The sequence below is a fragment of the Drosophila virilis genome, chromosome 2 (assembly GCF_030788295.1).
Source record: "Drosophila virilis strain 15010-1051.87 chromosome 2, Dvir_AGI_RSII-ME, whole genome shotgun sequence".
Taxonomy (NCBI): Eukaryota; Metazoa; Arthropoda; class Insecta; order Diptera; family Drosophilidae; genus Drosophila; species Drosophila virilis.
In genome coordinates, this window is record NC_091544.1 from 34,939,351 (window position 1) to 34,961,334 (window position 21,984).

The 21,984-nt window shown below is 40.7% G+C and overlaps 2 long non-coding RNA genes across 8 annotated transcripts; both read right to left on the reverse strand.

Moving 5' to 3' along the window:
• Positions 1-235: 235 nt before the first annotated feature.
• On the reverse strand, positions 236-2,058 carry LOC116650046 (uncharacterized). 2 transcript variants are annotated; one of them, XR_011416245.1, is made up of 4 exons: positions 1,588-2,058; positions 1,171-1,537; positions 724-1,112; positions 236-666 (listed from the first exon to the last, which is right to left on the reverse strand). It is a non-coding gene; the product is annotated as an uncharacterized lncRNA (long non-coding RNA). The 2 variants fall into 2 exon arrangements; XR_011416244.1 differs by having other exon boundaries at positions 1,171-2,058.
• A 4,239-nt stretch (positions 2,059-6,297) lies between these two features.
• On the reverse strand, positions 6,298-10,204 carry LOC116650044 (uncharacterized). 6 transcript variants are annotated; one of them, XR_011416191.1, is made up of 4 exons: positions 9,794-10,204; positions 9,377-9,743; positions 8,503-9,318; positions 6,298-8,443 (listed from the first exon to the last, which is right to left on the reverse strand). It is a non-coding gene; the product is annotated as an uncharacterized lncRNA (long non-coding RNA). The 6 variants fall into 6 exon arrangements; XR_011416193.1 differs by having other exon boundaries at positions 6,298-8,281; positions 8,365-8,443; positions 9,377-10,204; XR_011416194.1 differs by having other exon boundaries at positions 6,298-6,847; positions 6,917-8,443; positions 9,377-10,204.
• Between the last annotated feature and the right edge of the window lie 11,780 nt (positions 10,205-21,984).

A 21,984-nucleotide genomic window follows, 5' to 3' on the forward strand; every position in this document is an offset into this window, starting at 1 on the left:
CGTCAGTATCTTGCTGGCGGGCAAGTTGTTTAGACAAAAAAACCAGTGCCGCTCAACTGAATAGGTTTGACTTCTTTTTTAGACTTAGAACATAATATCTTCATAACGAGCACTCGGATTTAAACCAAATAAATTTTGTTAAGTAAAACGATCAATTATTTATAAAATACAAAAGTTTTTTGTTTGGTTTGGTTTTTATATTTTTTTTATTATATTTTCAAAAGCATAACTGAAAATCTACATAATTTTTGGCTCAAGTGAACAGGTTTGACCGACTAAACTATAAAAAAAATTATTCATAGCAATATTTCATGGCACTTGGTAACTTAAATAATAAAAGACCACCATTATTCTTAATTATTTCAAACATTTGAGTTGATATGGAATAGTAATATTTTTCGATTTCACTCAGTGAAATAGTTGACCAGGCTTTGTTTATCGCTTCAACCAGGGTCGCCGAGACCTGAAATTGTCTTCCCCTTCATACACTCTCCTGGATAAAAGTCCCCAAATGTTCTCAATAATATTTATGTCTGGGGAGTATGGCGGCCACTCGAGCAAGTTGACATTCTGGCCCTTAATCCACTGTTTTGTAACCCGGTCTGTATGGATGGGGGCTTTGTCTTCTTGGTACGTCCATTGAATAGGTCCAAAAATTTCGGAAAACTGAGAAAAAAATTACACCTACATCAGCTGACCTGCAATTCCTGGACAAATACATACTTATCAAGAAGACGATACGCCTACGACGGTCTACTGAGCCACGTATTGAATTTGGGCTCTGTAGTGGGCTCCATGCAGCATCCTGTATCGGCTTCGGCCTGTTAATCAGGCCATCCAACGTTGAGGAGCCGACATGATCCGTTTCTGCGACTGCCAAAGTCACTGACCTCCAAATCCTGCAAGAATGGGGTTGCGTGTGAGAGACAATTCCAGATGTGCGAATCAACGACGTTTCCAAGACGAGATGCTCCACGTCGGCCTACTGGATTATGTGTCCATTTTGGAATTAGCGACCGCTTTCAGTGGATTAATGCGATTCCTGCACGGGTTGTGTGGCGTGTGAGGGACGCCACTGGATGTTTTCCAGACTACGAGGCTGATGTGTTGTTCTGCAAATTGAAACATAAAGTCAAACACTCTGCTTGCAAGTTACAGATAAACACTCACCAAGAATACGATACGCTCAGACGGTTTACTGAGCCACCTACTGAATCTGGGCACTGTAGTGGGCTCCATCCAGCATCCTGTATGGCCTTTGGCCTGTTAATCAGGCCATCCAACACTGAGAAGCCGACATGATGCGTTTTTGCGACCGCTTGAGCCAGCTGACCTGCAAATTATATGGCGTTTGAGAGGCGCTGCCAGATGCTCCAATCCACGACGCTTCCACGTGGTGCTCCACGACGGCCTGCCGGATGATGTGCTTAACTTGGAATGAGCGACGGCTTTGAGTCGATAATAGATCGGCAGCTCTGAGAGGGCTCCATCCAGCATTCCTGTATCGTCTCCGGCCTGTTATCCAGGCTATCCAACTCTGAGGAGCCAATAAGATGCGTTTCTTGCGATCGCCAGAGAAACACTCACCAAGAAGATAATACGCCCAGACGGTCCATGAGCCATGTACTAAATCTGGGGTGAGCGACGGCTTCGGCATCGCCCAACCAAGCGGGGTATATAATGGCCCAACAGCTCTGAGTGGGCTCCATCCAGCATGCTGTTATCGCCTACGTGGCATTCAGGCCATCCAATCCTATGGAGTTTAAATAACGTACAGCTGCGGCCGCCCAATAAAGCGTGCATACAGGCCGAACGTGATGCGTAGCCTTCGAGAGCCGCCTCAGGAAACGTCGTCATTGATGCCTCTCCTACTAAATTAGGGGGCATAAAAACATAGTTCCCGCGACGGCAATACTGACCATGATGAGCAAGCGGTTTGGAAGATGCCCGTGATGCTCCCGAATTCGTAACATTTGCGCCAGACCTGGGAAGCGGAAATGTTCATTAATAGTGAGTTGCCAACCATCGATATAAATAGAAAAAATACCAAAAACGCGTTTAGCCGATAAGTTGCCACACGATAGTTGAGCTGTCAATAAATTTAAATGTTGGCAAATAACAAAATACTGACACGCTGTTAAATGTGATAGGGCTGCAATATGTTTTTGCCAACAAATTTATAACTTCTGTTGCCATTTAAATTTAAAAAAAGTTGCTATGTAATGAGTTAAATTGAAAATAAAGACGCCGTCAGTATCTTGCTGGCGGGCAAGTTGTTAAGACAAAAACACCAGTGCCGCTCAACTGAATAGGTTTGACTTCTTTTTTAGACTTAGAACGTAATATCTTCATAACGAGCACTCGGATTTAAACCAAATAAATTTTGTTAAGTAAAACGATCAATTATTTATAAAATACAAAAGTTTTTTGTTTGGTTTGGTTTTTATATTTTTTTTATTATATTTTCAAAAGCATAACTGAAAATCTACATAATTTTTGGCTCAAGTGAACGGGTTTGACCGACTAAACTATAAAAAAAATTATTCATAGCAATATTTCATGGCACTTGGTAACTTAAATAATAAAAGACACTATTTCTGCATTATTTAATATTTGGTATGACCACCCTTATTCTTAATTATTTCAAACATTCGAGTTGATATGGAATCGTAATATTTTTCAATTTCACTCAGTGAAATAGTCGACCAGGCTTTTTTTATCGCTTCAACCAGGGTCGCCGAGACCTGAAATTGTCTTCCCCTTCATACACTCTCCTGGATAAAAGTCCCCAAATGTTCTCGATAATATTTATGTCTGGGGAGTATGGCGGTCACTCGAGCAAGTTGACATTCTGGCCCTTAATCCACTGTTTTGTAACCCGGTCTGTATGGATGGGGGCTTTGTCTTCTTGGTACGTCCATTGAATAGGTCCAAAAATTTCGGAAAACTGAGAAAAAACCTTTCGGCGCACAGTCCTGTAGACATTTGCATTCATCTTTGAGGAAACAAACTGCATCTCGCAAGTTCCATAAAACGATATGGCTCCCCAAACCATTACGCCTCCTGTAGAGGAGTGATGACGACTCAAAAAGCATTCCTCATTGCAAATATCGTGAAATAATAGTTGTAGCCATACGGTCCGGCGAGATTAAACTTTTTGTCTTCGGAGAAGACCACAGCCTTCCACTCCTTGTTGCATGTCATGTGATCCCGCGCAAATCGAAGTAGCGCTTCCTTCCGTGTATCATTGAGAGGAGGTTTTTTATTTTTAATCTCTTTAACTGTTCGAATAACTCGTTTTACCGTTGCCAAACTAGCATTTACACCGCATTCATTCCTGATTTTACTGGCAGAGAGCTGGGAATTCGAAGCAGTTCAAAGGATTAGTCGCCTCTCTGATTCCGTTGTAGCAGATTTTTTTCCTTCTATTTTTTTTCCCATAATCGGCTTCATTACGAAGAAAATTGTTTATCACGTTTTGGCTTCGACCAATTTTAGAAGCTATATGTCAAGTTTGGTGACTCTAGCTCTTATTATTTACCAAAATTCCCCAAAAAACAGGATATCGATATCGATTTTTATTGATTGCATGGAATCGGACTAAGTTATCGATTATCGGAAGCAAACTCGATCTGCACTGAGGGCACCTACATCTAAAATTTGAAGTCTATAGCTCTTATATGTTCTGATATACTTGCGTTCATACATACGGTCGGACGGACGGACAGACAGACGGACATGGCTAGATCGACTCGGCTATTGATGCTGATATTTTATGGGGTCGGAGAAGCTTCCTTCTGCCTGTTACATACATTTGGATACCCATTTTTAATGGGTTCAGGGTATAAAAAGGAACTTCAATAGTATTACAGAAAAAAGTCGCAATAACCATGCTGTTAAAATGCGAAGCAGACGCGCATGAATGTGTGTTTGTACATGCATACAGAAATTCTTAAAGAAGGTGTTCTATTCAATTGCGCAGTTGCATATAACTTTGGTTTTTCTTAAGCGATCTTTATGAAATCTTCTACATTATATCTTATTGTATCATAGAATATTTGTGTATACTGAAATAGTCATTATCAAATAAAATCTGGCTCAAATTGGTTGGCAATAAAAGTTGGGTTAATAACTTGATTTATAGCTCTGGGGTGGTAGCGGAAAGGTGGCGATAGGTATAAAATGAAAGATACCTGACAAATATATAATATTTTAGAAGCAACATATCAGGTTTCGTGACTCTAGCTCTTATTATTTACCAAAATTGCCCATCAAACAGGATATTGATATTGATTTTTATCGATTGCTTGGAAACGGAGTAATTTATCAATTATCGGAAACAAACTCGATCTGCGCTGGCACTAGGAGCACCTACATCTAAAATTTCAAGTCTATAGCTCTTATATTTTCTGATATCCTTGCGTTCATACATACGGACGTACGGACGGACGGACGGACAGATAGACGGACATGGCTAGATCGACTCGGCTATTGATGCTGGTCAAGAAAATATATACCTTATGGGGTCGGAGACGCTTCCTACTGGCTGTTACATACATTTGGATTTTGCACAACTACAAAATACCCTTGTAACCATTTTAATGGTTTATCCTCTAGTTTTGTATTTTTAATCTCTTTAAGTGTTTAGCACTCCGAATAACTCGTTTGACCGTTGCCAAACTAGCATTTACACCGCATTCATCCCTGATTCTACTGGCAGAGAGGTGGGAATTCGAAGCAGTTCGAAGGATTAGTCTCATATCTGATGCCGTTGTAGCAGATTTTTTTCCTCTTTTCATTTTTTTCCCGTAATCGGATTCATTACGAAGAAAATTGCTTACCACGTTTTGGCTTCGACCAATCTTCTTTGCTATTTCATTAGGTTTTAGGCCAGATTCAATATAGCCTTTAATTTGACCTTTTTCAAAATCGGTTAAAGATTTTCCCCGACCCATATTTAAAAATGGTAGCAATTACTTTAAATTTAAGTAGACCAAAGAAATTAGATGTTTTCCAACACGCAGTCAATCAAAAAGTGAAGTCAAAGTTGTCAAACCTAATCAGATGAGCCAAAAATAGACCACACATTTTGCAAATTTCACGATGAATGCAAAATTCTGATTTACCGTTGCATAGAACCCGTTACATTTTTTTTTGTCATATTATGACTAAACAAATGAATGTTCAAAACAAAAAAGAAAGAAGGAAAAATAGCCATAGGAATAAAGAGAGAAGCAAAAATAGAAGAAATATTTTTCAAACCTGGTGCCGCTCAACTGAATAGGTTTGCCTTCTTTTTATTCCCTGAACCCATTAAAAATGGGTATAAGGGTATATTGTATTTGTGCAAAATCCAAATGTATGTAACAGGCAGAAGGAAGCATCTCCGACCCCATAAAGTATCAGCATCAATAGCCGAGTCGATCTAGCCATGTCCGTCCGTCCGTATGTATGTATGAAGGTAAGTATCTCAGAACATATAAGAGCCATAGACTTCAAATTTTACATGTAGGTGCTCCTAGTGCCCGCGCAGATCGAGTTCGATAATCGATAACTTACTCCGTTTCCAAGCAATCTATAAAAATCGAATCGATATTCTGTTTTCTTGGCCAATTTTGTAAATAATAAGAGTCACCAAACTTGACATATAGCTTCTAAAATAATATATATATCCGCTAGTCGGGAGCTCCCGACTAGAACCTCTTACTTGTTCAATTTCATTCAGTGAACTAGTTGACCAGACTTTTTTAATCGCTTCTGACAATGATGACCATGATGAGCAAGCGGTTTGGAAGATGCCCGTGATGCTCCCGAATTCGTAACATTTGCGCAAGACCTGGGAAGCGGAAATGTTCATTAATAGTGAGTTGCCAACCATCGATATAAATAGAAAAAATACCAAAAACGCGTTTAGCCGATAAGTTGCCACACGATAGTTGAGCTGTCAATAAATTTAAATGTTGGCAAATAACAAAATACTGACATGCTGTTAAATGTAATAGGGCTGCAATATGTTTTTGCCAACGAATTTATAACTTCTGTTGCCATTTAAATTTAAAAGAGGTTGTTATGTAATGAGTTAAATTGAAAATAAAGACGACGTCAGTATCTTGCTGGCGGGCAAGTTGTTTAGACAAAAAAACCAGTGCCGCTCAACTGAATAGGTTTGACTTCTTTTTTAGACTTAGAACATAATATCTTCATAACGAGCACTCGGATTTAAACCAAATAAATTTTGTTAAGTAAAACGATCAATTATTTATAAAATACAAAAGTTTTTTGTTTGGTTTGGTTTTTATATGTTTTTTATAATATTTTCAAAAGCATAACTGAAAATCTACATAATTTTTGGCTCAAGTGAACAGGTTTGACCGACAAAACTATAAAAAAAAATTATTCATAGCAATATTTCATGGCACTTGGTAACTTAAATAATAAAAGACACTATTTCTGCATTATTTAATATTTGGTATGACCACCCTTATTCTTAATTATTTCAAACATTCGAGTTGATATGGAATCGTAATATTTTTCAATTTCACTCAGTGAAATAGTTGACCAGGCTTTTTTTATCGCTTCAACCAGGGTCGGGGGACATTTGCATTCATCTTTGAGGAAACAAACTGCCTCTCGCAAGTTCCATAAAACGATATGGCTCCCCAAACCATTACGCCTCCTGTAGAGGAGTGATGACGACTCAAAAAGCATTCCTCATTGCGCATATCGTGAAATAATAGTTGTAGCCATACGGTCCGGCGAGATTAAACTTTTTGTCTTCGGAGAAGACCACAGCCTTCCACTCCTTGTTCCATGTCATGTGATTCCGCGCAAATCGAAGTAGCGCTTCCTTCCGTGTATCATTGAGAGGAGGTTTTTTATTTTTAATCTCTTTAACTGTTCGAATAACTCGTTTTACCGTTGCCAAACTAGCATTTACACCGCATTCATTCCTGATTTTACAGGCAGAGAGCTGGGAATTCGAAGCAGTTCGAAGGATTAGTCGCCTCTCTGATTCCGTTGTAGCAGATTTTTTTCCTTTCATTTTTTTCCCATAATCGGCTTCATTACGAAGAAAATTGCTTACCACATTTTGGCTTCGACCAATTTTAGAAGCTATATGTCAAGTTTGGTGACCCTAGCTCTTATTATTTACCAAAATTCCCCAAAAAACAGGATATCGATATCGATTTTTATTGATTGCATGGAATCGGACTAAGTTATCGATTATCGGAAGCAAACTCGATCTGCACTAGGGGTACCTACATCTAAAATTTGAAGTCTATAGCTCTTATATGTTCTGATATACTTGCGTTCATACATACGGTCAGACGGACGGACAGACAGACGGACATGGCTAGATCGACTCGGCTATTGATGCTGATATTTTATGGGGTCGGAGATGCTTCCTTCTGCCTGTTACATACATTTGGATACCCATTTTTAATGGGTTCAGGGTATAAAAAGGAACTTCAATAGTATTACAGAAAAAAGTCGCAATAACCATGCTGTTAAAATGCGAAGCAGACGCGCATGAATGTGTGTTTGTACATGCATACAGAAATTCTTAAAGAAGGTGTTCTATTCAATTGCGCAGTTGCATATAACTTTGGTTTTTCTTAAGCGATCTTTACGAAATCTTCTACATTATATCTTATTGTATCATAGAATATTTGTGTATACTGAAATAGTCATTATCAAATAAAATCTGGCTCAAATTGGTTGGCAATAAAAGTTGGGTTAATAACTTGATTTATAGCTCTGGGGTGGTAGCGGAAAGGTGGCGATAGGTATAAAATGAAAGATACCTGACAAATATATAATATTTTAGAAGCAACATATCAGGTTTCGTGACTCTAGCTCTTATTATTTACCAAAATTGCCCATCAAACAGGATATTGATATTGATTTTTATCGATTGCTTGGAAACGGAGTAATTTATCAATTATCGGAAACAAACTCGATGTGCGCTGGCACTAGGAGCACCTACATCAGCTGACCTGCAACTCCTGGACAAATACATACTTATCAAGAAGACGATACGCCTACGACGGTCTACTGAGCCACGTATTGAATTTGGGCTCTGTAGTGGGCTCCATCCAGCATCCTGTATCGGCTTCGGCCTGTTAATCAGGCCATCCAACGTTGAGGAGCCGACATGATCCGTTTCTGCGACTGCCAAAGTCACTGACCTCCAAATCCTGCAAGAATGGGGTTGCGTGTGAGAGACACTGCCAGATGTGCCAACCCACGACGTTTCCAAAACCTAATGCTCCTCGTCAGCCTACCGGATGATGTGTTCATTTTGGAATGAGCGACCGCTTTGAATCGATTAATACGCTGCTACGACCGCCAAGACAAACTGACCTGAAATTCCTGGATAAGTTGTGTGGCGTGTGAGAGACGCCACTGGATGTATTCCAAACTACGAGGCTGATGTGTTGTTCTGCAAATTAAAAACATAAAATCAAAAGCTCTGCTTAAAAGTTACAGACACATACTCACCAAGAAGACGATACGCCCACGACGGTCTACTGGGCTAAACTTTGGGTGAGCGACGGATTTGGCATCGCCCACCCAAACAAAATATGCAATAGCTCAGCAGCTCTGAGTGGGCTCTATCCAGCATCCTGTATCATCTCCAGCCTGTTAATCTGGCCATCCAGCTCTGTGGAGCCGACATGATGCGTTGTTGCGACTGTCAAGGTCGGCTGACCTGCAAATTCTGGACGAGTGGTATGGCGTGGAGAGACGCCGCCAGATGTTCCAATCCACGACGCTTCCGTGCTGTCCTGCAAATAAAGTCACTCACTCACCAAAAAGTCGAAATGCTCCACGACGGCCTACTGGATGATGTGCCCATTTTGGAATGAGCGATGGTTTTGAGTCGATTAATGCGCTGCTACGACCGCCAAAACGAACTGACTTCCAGATCCGGCAAAGTGGGGTTGCGTGTGAGAGACGCTGCCAGATGTGCGAATCCACGAAGTTTCAAAGACGAGATGCTCCAGGTCGGCCTACTGGATGATGTGTCCATTTTGGAATGAGCGACCGCTTTGAGTCGATAAATACGCTGCTACGACCGGCAAAACGAGCTGACTTCCAGATCCTGCAAAGTGGGGAAGCGTGTGAGAGACAATTCCAGATGTGCGAATCAACGACGTTTCCAAGACGAGATGCTCCAGGTCGGCCTACTGGATTATGTGTCCATTTTGGAATTAGCGACCGCTTTCAGTGGATTAATGCGATTCCTGCACGTGTTGTTTGGCGTGTGAGGGACGCCACTGGATGTTTTCCAGACTACGAGGCTGATGTGTTGTTCTGCAAATTGAAACATAAAGTCAAACACTCTGCTTGCAAGTTACAGATAAACACTCACCAAGAATACGATACGCTCAGACGGTTTACTGAGCCACCTACTGAATCTGGGCACTGTAGTGGGCTCCATCCAGCATCCTGTATGGCCTTTGGCCTGTTAATTAGGCCATCCAACACTGAGAAGCCGACATGATGCGTTTTTGCGACCGCTTGAGCCAGCTGACCTGCAAATTGTATGGCGTTTGAGAGGCGCTGCCAGATGCTCCAATCCACGACGCTTCCACGTGGTGCTCCACGACGGCCTGCCGGATGATGTGCTTAACTTGGAATGAGCGACGGCTTTGAGTCGATAATAGCTCGGCAGCTCTGAGAGGGCTCCATCCAGCATTCCTGTATCGTCTCCGGCCTGTTATCCAGGCTATCCAACTCTGAGGAGCCAATAAGATGCGTTTCTTGCGATCGCCAGAGAAACACTCACCAAGAAGATAATACGCCCAGACGGTCCATGAGCCATATACTAAATCTGGGGTGAGCGACGGCTTCGGCATCGCCCAACCAAGCGGGGTATACAATGGCCCAACAGTTCTGAGTGGGCTCCATCCAGCATGCTGTTATCGCCTACGTGGCATTCAGGCCATCCAATCCTATGGAGTTTAAATAACGTACAGCTGCGGCCGCCCAATAAAGCGTGCATACAGGCCGAACGTGATGCGTAGCCTTCGAGAGCCGCCTCAGGAAACGTCGTCATTGATGCCTCTCCTACTAAATTAGGGGGCATAAAAACATAGTTCCCGCGACGGCAATACTGACCATGATGAGCAAGCGGTTTGGAAGATGCCCGTGATGCTCCCGAATTCGTAACATTTGCGTCAGACCTGGGAAGCGGAAATGTTCATTAATAGTGAGTTGCCAACGATATAAATAGAAAAAATACCAAAAACGCGTTTAGCCGATAAGTTGCCACACGATAGTTGAGCTGTCAATAAATTTAAATGTTAGCAAATAACAAAATACTGACACGCTGTTAAATGTGATAGGGCTGCAATATGTTTTTGCCAACAAATTTATAACTTCTGTTGCCATTTAAATTTAAAAAAGGTTGCTATGTAATGAGCTAAATTGAAAATAAAGACGCCGTCAGTATCTTGCTGGCGGGCAAGTTGTTAAGACAAAAAAACCAGTGCCGCTCAACTGAATAGGTTTGACTTCTTTTTTAGACTTAGAACATAATATCTTCATAACGAGCACTCGGATTTAAACCAAATAAATTTTGTTAAGTAAAACGATCAATTATTTATAAAATACAAAAGTTTTTTGTTTGGTTTGGTTTTTATATTTTTTTTTATTATATTTTCAAAAACATAACTGAAAATCTACATAATTTTTGGCTCAAGTGAACAGGTTTGACCGACAAAACTATAAAAAAAAATTATTCATAGCAATATTTCATGGCACTTGGTAACTTAAATAATAAAAGACACTATTTCTGCATTATTTAATATTTGGTATGACCACCCTTATTCTTAATTATTTCAAACATTCGAGTTGATATGGAATCGTAATATTTTTCAATTTCACTCAGTGAAATAGTTGACCAGGCTTTTTTTATCGCTTCAACCAGGGTCGGGGGACATTTGCATTCATCTTTGAGGAAACAAACTGCCTCTCGCAAGTTCCATAAAACGATATGGCTCCCCAAACCATTACGCCTCCTGTAGAGGAGTGATGACGACTCAAAAAGCATTCCTCATTGCGCATATCGTGAAATAATAGTTGTAGCCATACGGTCCGGCGAGATTAAACTTTTTGTCTTCGGAGAAGACCACAGCCTTCCACTCCTTGTTCCATGTCATGTGATTCCGCGCAAATCGAAGTAGCGCTTCCTTCCGTGTATCATTGAGAGGAGGTTTTTTATTTTTAATCTCTTTAACTGTTCGAATAACTCGTTTTACCGTTGCCAAACTAGCATTTACACCGCATTCATTCCTGATTTTACTGGCAGAGAGTTGGGAATTCGAAGCAGTTCGAAGGATTAGTCGCCTCTCTGATTCCGTTGTAGCAGATTTTTATCCTTTCATTTTTTTCCCATAATCGGCTTCATTACGAAGAAAATTGCTTACCACGTTTTGGCTTCGACCAATTTTAGAAGCTATATGTCAAGTTTGGTGACTCTAGCTCTTATTATTTACCAAAATTCCCCAAAAAACAGGATATCGATATCGATTCTTATCGATTGCATGGAATCGGAGTAAGTTATCGATTATCGGAAGCAAACTCGATTTGCACTAGGGGCACCTACATCTAAAATTTGAAGTCTATAGCTCTTATATGTTCTGATATACTTGCGTTCATACATACGGTCAAACGGACGGACAGACAGACGGACATGGCTAGATCGACTCGGCTATTGATGCTGATATTTTATGGGGTCGGAGATGCTTCCTTCTGCCTGTTACATACATTTGGATACCCATTTTTAATGGGTTCAGGGTATAAAAAGGAACTTAAATAGTATTACAGAAAAAAGTCGCAATAACCATGCTGTTAAAATGCGAAGCAGACGCGCATGAATGTGTGTTTGTACATGCATACAGAAATTCTTAAGGAAGGTGTTCTATTCAATTGCGCAGTTGCATATAACTTTGGTTTTTCTTAAGCGATCTTTATGAAATCTTCTACATTATATCTTATTGTATCATAGAATATTTGTGTATACTGAAATAGTCATTATCAAATAAAATTTGGCTCAAATTGGTTGGCAATAAAAGTTGGGTTAATAACTTGATTTATAGCTCTGGGGTGGTAGCGGAAAGGTGGCGATAGGTATAAAATGAAAGATACCTGACAAATATATAATATTTTAGAAGCAACATATCAGGTTTCGTGACTCTAGCTCTTATTATTTACCAAAATTGCCCATCAAACAGGATATTGATATTGATTTTTATCGATTGCTTGGAAACGGAGTAATTTATCAATTATCGGAAACAAACTCGATCTGCGCTGGCACTAGGAGCACCTACATCTAAAATTTCAAGTCTATAGCTCTTATATTTTCTGATATCCTTGCGTTCATACATACGGACGTACGGACGGACGGACGGACAGATAGACGGACATGGCTAGATCGACTCGGCTATTGATGCTGGTCAAGAAAATATATACCTTATGGGGTCGGAGACGCTTCCTACTGGCTGTTACATACATTTGGATTTTGCACAACTACAAAATACCCTTGTAACCATTTTAATGGTTTATCCTCTAGTTTTGTATTTTTAATCTCTTTAAGTGTTTAGCACTCCGAATAACTCGTTTGACCGTTGCCAAACTAGCATTTACACCGCATTCATCCCTGATTCTACTGGCAGAGAGGTGGGAATTCGAAGCAGTTCGAAGGATTAGTCTCATATCTGATGCCGTTGTAGCAGATTTTTTTCCTCTTTTCATTTTTTTCCCGTAATCGGATTCATTACGAAGAAAATTGCTTACCACGTTTTGGCTTCGACCAATCTTCTTTGCTATTTCATTAGGTTTTAGGCCAGATTCAATATAGCCTTTAATTTGACCTTTTTCAAAATCGGTTAAAGATTTTCCCCGACCCATATTTAAAAATGGTAGCAATTACTTTAAATTTAAGTAGACCAAAGAAATTAGATGTTTTCCAACACGCAGTCAATCAAAAAGTGAAGTCAAAGTTGTCAAACCTAATCAGATGAGCCAAAAATAGACCACACATTTTGCAAATTTCACGATGAATGCAAAATTCTGATTTACCGTTGCATAGAACCCGTTACATTTTTTTTTGTCATATTATGACTAAACAAATGAATGTTCAAAACAAAAAAGAAAGAAGGAAAAATAGCCATAGGAATAAAGAGAGAAGCAAAAATAGAAGAAATATTTTTCAAACCTGGTGCCGCTCAACTGAATAGGTTTGCCTTCTTTTTATTCCCTGAACCCATTAAAAATGGGTATAAGGGTATATTGTATTTGTGCAAAATCCAAATGTATGTAACAGGCAGAAGGAAGCATCTCCGACCCCATAAAGTATCAGCATCAATAGCCGAGTCGATCTAGCCATGTCCGTCCGTCCGTATGTATGTATGAAGGTAAGTATCTCAGAACATATAAGAGCCATAGACTTCAAATTTTACATGTAGGTGCTCCTAGTGCCCGCGCAGATCGAGTTCGATAATCGATAACTTACTCCGTTTCCAAGCAATCTATAAAAATCGAATCGATATTCTGTTTTCTTGGCCAATTTTGGTAAATAAAAAGAGTCACCAAACTTGACATATAGCTTCTAAAATAAAATATATATATGCATTTAATGTTGATGGAAGAGGGTTCAGGGTATCCGCTAGTCGGGAGCTCCCGACTAGAACCTCTTGTTCAATTTCATTCAGTGAACTAGTTGACCAGACTTTTTTAATCGCTTCAACCAGGGTCGCCGAGTCCTGAAATTGTCTTCCCCCTTCATACACTCTTCTGGATTAAAGTCCCCAAATATTCTCGATAATATTTATGTCTGGGGAGTATGGCGGCCACTCGAGGAGGTTGACATTCTGGTCTTTAATCCACTGTTTCTTAACCCGGGCTGTATGGATGGGGGCGTTGTCTTGTTGGTACGTCCATTGAATAGGTTGAAAATGTCGGAAAACTGGGCAAAAGCCTTTTGGAGCACAGTCTTGTAGACATTTGAATTCATCTTTGAGGAAACAAACTGCAGCTCGCAAGTTGCATAAAACGATTTGGCTCCCCAAACCATTAGGCCTCCTGTACAAGAGGGATGACGACTTAAAAAGCATTCCTCTTTTCGCATATCGAAAATAAATAGATGAAGCCATCCGGTCCGTTGTGATTGTACTTTTTTCGTCGGAGAACACCACAGTCTTTCACTCCTTGTTCCATGTCATGTGATCCTGCGCAAATTGAAGTCGCGTTTCCTTCCGTGCATCACTGAGAGGAAGTTTTTTTTAATTTTTAATCTCTTTAAGTGTTAAGCACTCCAAATAACTCGTTTTAACGTTGCCACACTAGCATTTACACCGCATTCATCCCTGATTCTACTGGCAGAGAGGTGGGAATTCAAAGCAGTTCGAAGGATTAGTCTCATATCTGATGCCGTTGTAGCAGATTTTTTTCCTCTTTTCATTTTTTTCCCGTAATCGGATTCATTACGAAAAAAATTGCTTACCACGTTTTGGCTTCGACCAATCTTCTTTGCTATTTCATTAGGTTTTAGGCCAGATTCAATATAGCCTTTAATTTGACCTTTTTCAAAATCGGTTAAAGATTTTCCCCCACCCATATTTAAAAAAAATGGTAGCAATTACTTTAAATTTAAGTAGACCAAAGAAATTATATGTTTTCAATCACGCAGTCAATCAAAAAGTGAAGTCAAAGTTGTCAAACCTAATCAGATGAGCCAAAAATAGACCACACATTTAGCGAATTTCACGATGAAAGCAAAATTCTGATTTACCGTTGCATAGAACCCGTTACATTATTTTGTCATATTATGAGTAAAAAAATGAATGTTCAAAAAAAAAGAAGGATTAAAAAAAAGCCATAGGAATAAAGAGAGAAGCAAAAATAGAAGAAATATTTTTCAAACCTGGTGCCGCTCAACTGAATAGGTTTGCCTTCTTTTTATTCCCTGAACCCATTAAAAATGGGTATAAGGGTATATTGTATTTGTGCAAAATCCAAATGTATGTAACAGGCAGAAGGAAGCATCTCCGACCCCATAAAGTATTAGCATCAATAGCCGAGTCGATCTAGCCATGTCCGTCCGTCCGTATGTATGTATGAAGGTAAGTATCTCAGAACATATAAGAGCCATAGACTTCAAATTTTACATGTAGGTGCTCCTAGTGCCCGCGCAGATCGAGTTCGATAATCGATAACTTACTCCGTTTCCAAGCAATCTATAAAAATCGAATCGATATTCTGTTTTCTTGGCCAATTTTGGTAAATAAAAAGAGTCACCAAACTTGACATATAGCTTCTAAAATAAAATATATATATGCATTTAATGTTGATGGAAGAGGGTTCAGGGTATCCGTTAGTCGGGAGCTCCCGACTAGACCCTCTTGTTCAATTTCATTCAGTGAACTAGTTGACCAGACTTTTTTAATCGCTTCAACCAGGGTCGCCGAGTCCTGAAATTGTCTTCCCCCTTCATACACTCTTCTGGATTAAAGTCCCCAAATATTCTCGATAATATTTATGTCTGGGGAGTATGGCGGCCACTCGAGGAGGTTGACATTCTGGTCTTTAATCCACTGTTTCTTAACCCGGGCTGTATGGATGGGGGCGTTGTCTTGTTGGTACGTCCATTGAATAGGTTGAAAATGTCGGAAAACTGGGCAAAAGCCTTTTGGAGCACAGTCTTGTAGACATTTGAATTCATCTTTGAGGAAACAAACTGCAGCTCGCAAGTTCCATAAAACGATTTGGCTCCCCAAACCATTAGGCCTCCTGTACAAGAGGGATGACGACTTAAAAAGCATTCCTCTTTTCGCATATCGAAAATAAATAGATGAAGCCATCCGGTCCGTTGTGATTGTACTTTTTTCGTCGGAGAACACCACAGTCTTTCACTCCTTGTTCCATGTCATGTGATCCTGCGCAAATTGAAGTCGCGTTTCCTTCCGTGCATCACTGAGAGGAAGTTTTTTTTAATTTTTAATATCTTTAAGTGTTAAGCACTCCAAATAACTCGTTTTACCGTTGCCACACTAGCATTTACACCGCATTCATCCCTGATTCTACTGGCAGAGAGGTGGGAATTCAAAGCAGTTCGAAGGATTAGTCTCATATCTGATGCCGTTGTAGCAGATTTTTTTCCTCTTTTCATTTTTTTCCCGTAATCGGATTCATTACGAAAAAAATTGCTTACCACGTTTTGGCTTCGACCAATCTTCTTTGCTATTTCATTAGGTTTTAGGCCAGATTCAATATAGCCTTTAATTTGACCTTTTTCAAAATCGGTTAAAGATTTTCCCCCACCCATATTTAAAAAAAATGGTAGCAATTACTTTAAATTTAAGTAGACCAAAGAAATTATATGTTTTCAATCACGCAGTCAATCAAAAAGTGAAGTCAAAGTTGTCAAACCTAATCAGATGAGCCAAAAATAGACCACACATTTAGCGAATTTCACGATGAAAGCAAAATTCTGATTTACCGTTGCATAGAACCCGTTACATTATTTTGTCATATTATGAGTAAAAAAATGAATGTTCAAAAAAAAAGAAGGATTAACAAAAAGCCATAGGAATAAAGAGAGAAGAAAAAATAGAAGAAATATTTTTCAAGCCTGGTGCCGCTCAACTGAATAGGTTTGACTTCTGTTTATACCCTGAACCCATTAAAAATGGGTATAAGGGTATATTGCATTAGTGCGAAATCCAAATGTATGTAACAGGCAGAAGGAAGCATCTCCGACCCCATAATTTAAATATATATTCTTGATCAGCACCAATAGCCGAATCGATCTAGTTATGTCCGTCTGTCTCTCCGTCCGTCCGTCCGTCAGTATGTATGAACGCAAGGATCTTAGAACATATAAGAGCTATAGACTTGAAATTTTATTTGTAGGTGCTCCCAGTGCCTGCGCAGATCGAGTTTGTTTCCTATAATCGATAACTTACTCCGTTTCCAAACAATCGATAAAAATCGATATCGATATCATGTTTTTTGGGCAATTTCGGTAAATAATAAGAGTTAGAGTCACGAAACATGATATGTTGCTTCTAAAATATTATATATTTGTCAAGTATCTTTCATTTTATACCTATCACCACCTCTACGCTACCACCCCAGACCTATAAATCAAGTTAATAACCCAACTTTTATAGCCAACGAATTTAAGTCAAAATTGATTTGCAAATGACTTTTTCAGTATACACAAATATTTTATGATACAATAAGATATACTGCAGAAGATTTCATAAAGATGGGTAAAAAAAAAAACCAAAGTTATATGCAACTGAGCAATTGAATAGAGCAGCATCCTTACGAATTTCTGTATACATGTACAAACACACATTCATGCGCGACTGCTTCGCATTTTAATAGCATGGTTATTGCGACTTTTTTCTGTAATGCTATTTAAGTTCCTTTTTTTGCTTCATAAGTGCGTAATTCAATGTCTCATTTTAAAATGTTATACCTTTATGAATGCGAAGGGATCCCTACCATCAATTGGCATTCAAGCAAATTGGACATCGTTTTGTTAAAAAAATGTGTTGTAGACAAAAAACCGATTCGTTCGTAAATTCAACCTTTGTGCAAAATCAAAAGTATGTAACAAGCGGAAAGAAGCATCTCCGACCCCATAAAGTATATATATTCTTGATCAGCATCAATAGCCGAGTCGATCTAGCCATGTCCGTCTGTCTGTCCGTCCGTCCGTCCGTGTGTATGAACGCAAAGATCTCAGAACATATATAAGCTATAGACTTGAAATTTTAGATGTAGGTGCTCCTAGTGACTGCGCAGATCGTTTCCTAAAATCGATAGCTTACTCCGTTTCCAAGTAATAGATAAAAATCAATATCTATATCATGTTTTTTGGCCATTTTTGGTAAATAATAAGAGTAACAGTCACGAAACATGATATCTTGCTTCAAAAATATTATATATTTGTCAAGTATCTTTCATTTTATACCTATCGCCACCTTTCCGCTACCACCCCAGAGCTATAAATCAAGTTAATAACCCAACTTTTATTGCCAACCATTTTAAGCCAAAATTTATTTGGAAATGACATTTTCAGTATACACAAATATTCTATGATACAATAAGATATACTGTAGAAGACTTTATAAAGATCGGTTAAAAAAAAAAAAACAAAGTTATATGCAACTGAGCAATTGAATAGAGCAGCATCTTTACGAATTTCTGTATACATGTACAAACACATATTCATGCGCGTCTGCTTCGCATTATAACAGCGTGGTTATTGCGACTTTTTTTTGTAATGCTATTTAAGTTCCCTTTTATATCCTGAACACGTTAAAAATGGGTATAAGGGTATATTGTATTTGTGCAAAATCCAAATGTATGTAACAGGAAGCATCTCCTACCCCATAAAGTATATATATATTCTTGGTCAGCATCAATAGCCGAGTCGATCTAGTTATGTCCGTCTGTCTGTCCGTCCGTCCGTCCGTTCGTATGTATGAACGCAAGGATCTCAGAACATATAAGATCTATAGACTTTAAATTTTAGATGTAGGTGCTCTTGGTGCCTGCGCAGATCGAGTTTGTTTCCTATAATCGATAACTTACTCCGTTTCCAAGCAATCGATAAAAATCGATATCGATATCCTGTTTTTTGGGAAATTTTGGTAAATAATAAGAGCCATAGTCACGAAACTTGACATATAGCTAATTAAATAGAATAAATATATGTGATGTAGTAGGGCGTCCGCAGGGCTTCCAGATTAACTTTACGAATTTCTGTGTCGTTGGGAGAGCGTTTCTGCTCTGCACAAATTTACTTAAGAAGGTTTGAAAAAAAACTCGTTTGTTCGCTTGCAGGTTATTTTTTCTTCCCTTCTATATTGTCAGAGTACATTACAATGTATTAGTGTAAGTGAGGTGAATTTCATGTTCCATGTGCTGGTTCCGGAGTTACATGGCGGTTGGATGGCGACTGCCAGATACACTTCTTGTGTGAACATGCCGCCCGCCTTGCAGTATTGCAAAAAGAAAAAGGGAGAGGGAAGTGGCTCTGTTCCTACTGGTGAGCGCAGGAGCCGGACAGTATCCACCCGAAGACCGTGTTTTGGGCCAGTGGTGCGCCGCCTTGGCTCGGTAGGACGCCTTGGAGAATTAAGTCTGGGTAGATATCCGAGTCCAAAACCAGATTGGAGATTTCCGGCTGGAACCAGTGATCGTCTGCCAATCGAACGTTGTTCAGTTTCTTGCTGACGAGCTTCGTTGGAGTTCGATACCGAGGATTTGGCATCACCTGCAGGATGAACTCTCGCTGGAAGCTAGAGGTCCTGGAACTTATAATGGCCGAGCAAGCGTTGTCTTTACCGACGCGGGTGACGGATAGCCCGGAGGCCTTTGCCAAGGATGCGTCGATAAGACTTACCGGACAGCACGAGTCTAAAAGGGTCCGAGTGTAGCGGGTCGGCTTGCTGTTTCCAAGTCGGATGAGTGCTCTCGGGAGCACGGTTGTCCTTTTGTGTTCCATTAAAGTCGACAAGGAGTTGGAACCAGCGGATGAAGGCGGCGCGGAGCGACGCGCTTGGGCCTTGGTGCTGCGCATTGTTTGGGATCGCTCTGGAGATCGCGATGGCATGCGACGCGCTTCTTGGAAATGAAGCAAGGTGTGATGGTCGCCTGGCACTTGCGGCACTTGTCCTTGCGGCGACAGGACTCCCCGGAATGTTGGTGTGCCAGGCAGTTTGGGCAGTATTTGTTGACCAGATCGGCCTTGCTGTTGGCGTGGAGACATCGTGCTGTTACCTCAAGAGGTTAAAAAAAAAACATAATAGATATTACTGATGCGGCTTTATACGGATGGTCCGCAGACCTATGGATCTAGGATTCTAGTCTTTACTGGAGATTCTACTGGATGGAGAATGGAGACTAGATTCTATCGGGAGCAGGATCAGCTTAGAGATAGGTCTCTTGGAGACACCTCGGGCTGTTAACACGTCGACCACTCTGACTCTTTGGTCGTTGCCAGGATAGGGCGTTTGGATTCGACCTAGACGCCAGTCATTAACTGGAAGATTATCTTCTATAATAATGACTAGATCGTCCCGTTGTAAGTCTCGCATTGGAGTTTGCCATTTTTTTCTTTTGTGTAACTCTAAAAGATACTCATGTTTCCAACGGACACAGAACTGTTGTTGCGAAGCCTTCAAGCGCTGCCAGCGGCTGATGATGGACCCGGCGTTTTCCTTGATTTCTTGCTCTGTGGCGGAAAGTAGAGGACCGCCGACCAGAAAATGACCGGGAGTCAGAGCTAAGAGATCAGTAGAATCTTCCAACATTGGAGATATCGGTCTTGAACTTTGGATAGGAGCGTGGAAAGCTCTTCCAAGGTGTATTTTGAGGTCGATGTAGACTTATAAAATAGATTTTTGAAACTCTTTACACCTGCCTCCCACAGGCCACCCATATGCGGTGCATTAGGAGGGTTGAAGTGCCAGGACAGTTTCTGAAGACTGTAAGTGGCCTGAAGTTTAGTCTAACAAAATCGCGCGAGAGGACTTTGGCCGCTCCGACGAAGGTTTTGCCGTTGTCGGAATGCATATGACTTGGGCACCCTCGTCGTGCCACAAATCTCGCAAATGCCGCTAGGAATTTTTCTGTGGTTAGGTCAGATGTAGCTTGTAGGTGGATGGCTTTGGCGCTGAAGCACACAAAGACGCACACGTAGCCCTTTGTAATAAGACAGGTTCGACCTGAGTAATTTTTCACATCGAAGGGGCCTGCAAAATCGACTCCTGTGTGAGTGAGAATTCCGAGAGAATGTGACTCTCTCCACAGGCAAGTCGCCCATGAGCTGCGTTTGCAATTTCTTTTTTCGAATGACGCAGATTTTCAAGGAATGGGTTGTGGATTTGACCAACACCTTCAGCTTTGGAATCCAGTACTGTGATCGTATTAAACGCATAATGGGTAAAAGCGGTCAAGAGACGCGAATATGCACATATGTATGGCAGTATGATTGGATGCCGCTCATCGTAGCCGAGTGCTTCCCCCGCTCTTACACGACCACATGATCGAATAATTCCTTTACCATCTAGAAAGGGGTTCAAATTAAGGAGTTTGCTGGAAGTGAGCTATTTCGTCGTGCTCAAGCAAGTGTACTCTGACGAGTATGCTTGTCTCTGGGTCAGGAGAATGAGTCTTTCTTGTGCAGAAACGATAGATGTATGCTAACACTGGCAGGGCTCGATCGAAATTGGAGAAGCGCTCGAGGAAAGAAAATGAGGGAGCCGTGTTTGCGAGGTTTACTTCACTCGTACGTTGCTCTATTGTCGTATCTGGGAGGGGATCTGAAGGAATGGGCTATAGGTTCTGAGGTAGGTGTAACCATTCTGGCCCGTGCCACCACAGCTCATTTCTGTTTGCTACAAAGGTAGTCCAGGCGCATGGTGGCTTATGAAGCCAAGCTAGCACAATTATGGAATCTGTCCAATAGAGCCAGTCGCCGCCAGCGGAAGGTAACTGGGGACTGAGTGCAGCTGTTAGCTCGGACAGAAGTGCGGCTCCGCACAGCTCTAGTCGTGGCAAGGATACCGTCTTGACCTGGGCGACACTCGTTTTCGCTGTTAGGAGATGTACTGAGATGCGATCTTATATCTCAGTGCGCACGTAAATGGCGGCCCCATATGCACGCTGCGAAGCGTCACAAAACCCGTGGTATTGAATAGTCCCCTGTGGGCGGAATTCGACCCATTTAGGGTTGCGAATCGCACTGTGGCCCGGATACTCTTGCAGAAATAAATTCCACTTATTGAGAAGACTCTCAGGTAGCGAATCGTCCCGGCCCAGTTCTTGGAGCCAGATCTCCCGCATGAATCATTTTGCCTGACTGGACCCAGCCAACCTGCCAACCAGCCAACCAGCCAACTCAACGGTGTCAGCTTTCCATCTGATTCCGAGAGTCTTTGCCGAACAGGCTTCTTC